Below are 2392 nucleotides of genomic sequence, written 5' to 3'. Positions count from 1 at the left end.
GCGTCTGGGGGGAGTTTTCCTCGCCTAGAGGAGTCAGCTGCTGTGTTAACTCCCTCACTGCTGGTAGGTCCCAAGGCCCCACCTACCGCCCACCAGACCCCGGGGTCACACTGTCGCAATGTGCAGAATTTGGTGCCTGCTGCACTGCGGTTGCCAGGTAGGGGCGGGGTTCCCAAGAACCTCCACACCATTCCCCGGGTTCCCGGCAGCTCTGGGAAAGCAAAGCTGGGGCCGCTCAACTCTCTCCCCTGGATCCGGCAAGGCTGCCCCCCTCCCAGAGTGGAGCCCCGCTCCCCAGCTCCCACCTCTATCCCCTAACCCTCTCTGCATGGCCCAGCCTAGTCAGCGTCAAGGTGGAGCTGAACAGAGGCAGAGGGAGGAGGACCCAAGGTGGTGTCACTTAAAACTTGGGTTCAAGTCCCTATGCTTCTGCAGCCTGGCCTGGGTCCCACAACTCCCCAGAGTGGCCAAGGGCTTCCCAGTCTGCACAGAGGCCAGGGTGACTTGACAGCATCAAACGCTGGTGACTACAAGACATTTACTTGGGAAATGCAGGCAGACCATGCCTCTAGCCCTTGGCACCCGGGACCATTTGTCCAGGACTTGCTGTCCTGGAAATGCAGCATGGGCCTCCAGGGAGGGGGGCTGTGTGGAGGCCACGCCCTGCCTGCAGCTCTTCCCCACTCTGGCTGCAGGTCTGCTTCCCTGAATCCAAATCTGCTATTACTGTGCTGGCAGCGCAGCCTTTCTGGGGACACTGGCCTGGCTCTGTTCTCCCCAGGCCTCAGGGTGCCTAAATGGGAGGCAGCCAGGAGAGTGAGGACCCACTGGGGGGCTCCGTTGACCAGGCTCAGCAGGGGTGCAGGTGATGTGGGCTGGAATCCTTCCCACATGGCCCCCACAGTCCTCTCCGCTTCCTCTCCAGCTGAACACTGCCTGCTCCAGATGTCTGCACCTGGAGTCCGGGCCCCTCCATCTGGGCAGCAGAGAAACTGAGGCACAGAGACAGACTGTGTCCTTACAGGACACACAGCCTGCCAGGCCCCTATGTCCAGCCAGAGCCCCTGGTCAGCCTGGGCTGCAGTGATTGTTTAGAGGCAGGCTGTTCCCACGGCTGCCTCTCGCGGTGGGGGGCCTGTGGACGCCTCCTCCCGCCCCCACCCGACTCCCAAGCCTCAGTGACATTGCTCAACCAGGAGCTGAAGTTTATTCCTGGGCTCAGGCCAGCCCACCCACCCGCCCGCTGCAGTCCTGGAAGCCCAGAGGCCTGGGCAGCAGGAACAGTGGAGACAGCAGCGTGGGGGACATCCCCCCTCCTCTCCCCACCATCCTGGTCAGGCAGAGGCCAGGGTGCAGGGACCGCCCGAGCAAAGGCCCAGGGAAATGAATGGGTGTCTTTCTGGTCCTGATCCGAGGCACAGCCAGGAAGATCCCTGAATGTCCTTCCTCAGGAAATGATGGGGGAAGAGGCGATGAGAATGAAGGAGAGGATTTAAGTCCCCCACCCCCCGAGGTAGTCCTGGGCTGAGCCCCATGGGACCTGGAGAACCAGGGTGTACCCCACCAGCATGTTGGGTCGAGGAAGGCTCGTGGCCAGCTCCCACTTCTCTTGCTGCTGTGCAACCCAGAGCAAGGCCTGCCCCTCCAGCCTCAGTCTTCTCCCCTGCAAATGGGGCCACAGCCTTTCCTCTCAGGCCAAAATAAGGATTGAGGCCGGGTGCAGTGGCTCACCCCTGTAATCCTAGCACTTTGGGAGACTGAGATGGGGGGACTGCTTGAAGTCAGGAGTTAAGACAAGCCTGGTCAACATAGTGAGACCCCATCTCTATTGGTTTAAATAATTTTTTTAATTAAATAAATAAAATAAGGATTGAGGAGTGACTCGTACACCAGTTGAGCCCACCTCAACTGGGAGCCCCAGAGACACAGCCCTTCAGGGCTCAGACCCAGTGGTACTCTACTCTGCAGGCACAAAACCCTGTTTGTCTGTGGGCCCTTTGGTATCACCAGGTTTTCGGGGTTCCTGAAGGATAGTCCCCACCTGGCCTCACCTGGGCCCTGGCCCCAGTGCCCCTGGTGATATCCAGGTGCTGGGCAGTGATCACCGCCCCCAACCAGCCCACCTCCACCAGCCCTTCCCAGAATCCTGCCCCAGGTGTTGGAACTGTGCACAGAGGAGGGAGCAGGCCCCGAGGGAGGCCTGCAGGGGCTGCCGATGGTGAAGGCTGCTGTGTCTAGTTGTTCCCTTCCAGACCCACTCCCTCTGGGCTGCGTCCCCGGCTGGTCCAAGCCCTGATCCCTGGGATCTGGGGACCTCTTCCAGTTTGCTGTTCCCTGAGAACCAGGCCTCCCTCTGGAGAGGATCACAAGCTTGGGTTTCACTCCGGGCTTA

Source organism: Pongo abelii, chromosome 23 (genome assembly GCF_028885655.2).
Source record: "Pongo abelii isolate AG06213 chromosome 23, NHGRI_mPonAbe1-v2.0_pri, whole genome shotgun sequence".
In the NCBI taxonomy this organism is placed as follows: domain Eukaryota; kingdom Metazoa; phylum Chordata; class Mammalia; order Primates; family Hominidae; genus Pongo; species Pongo abelii.
This window is presented reverse-complemented; position numbering follows the sequence as displayed.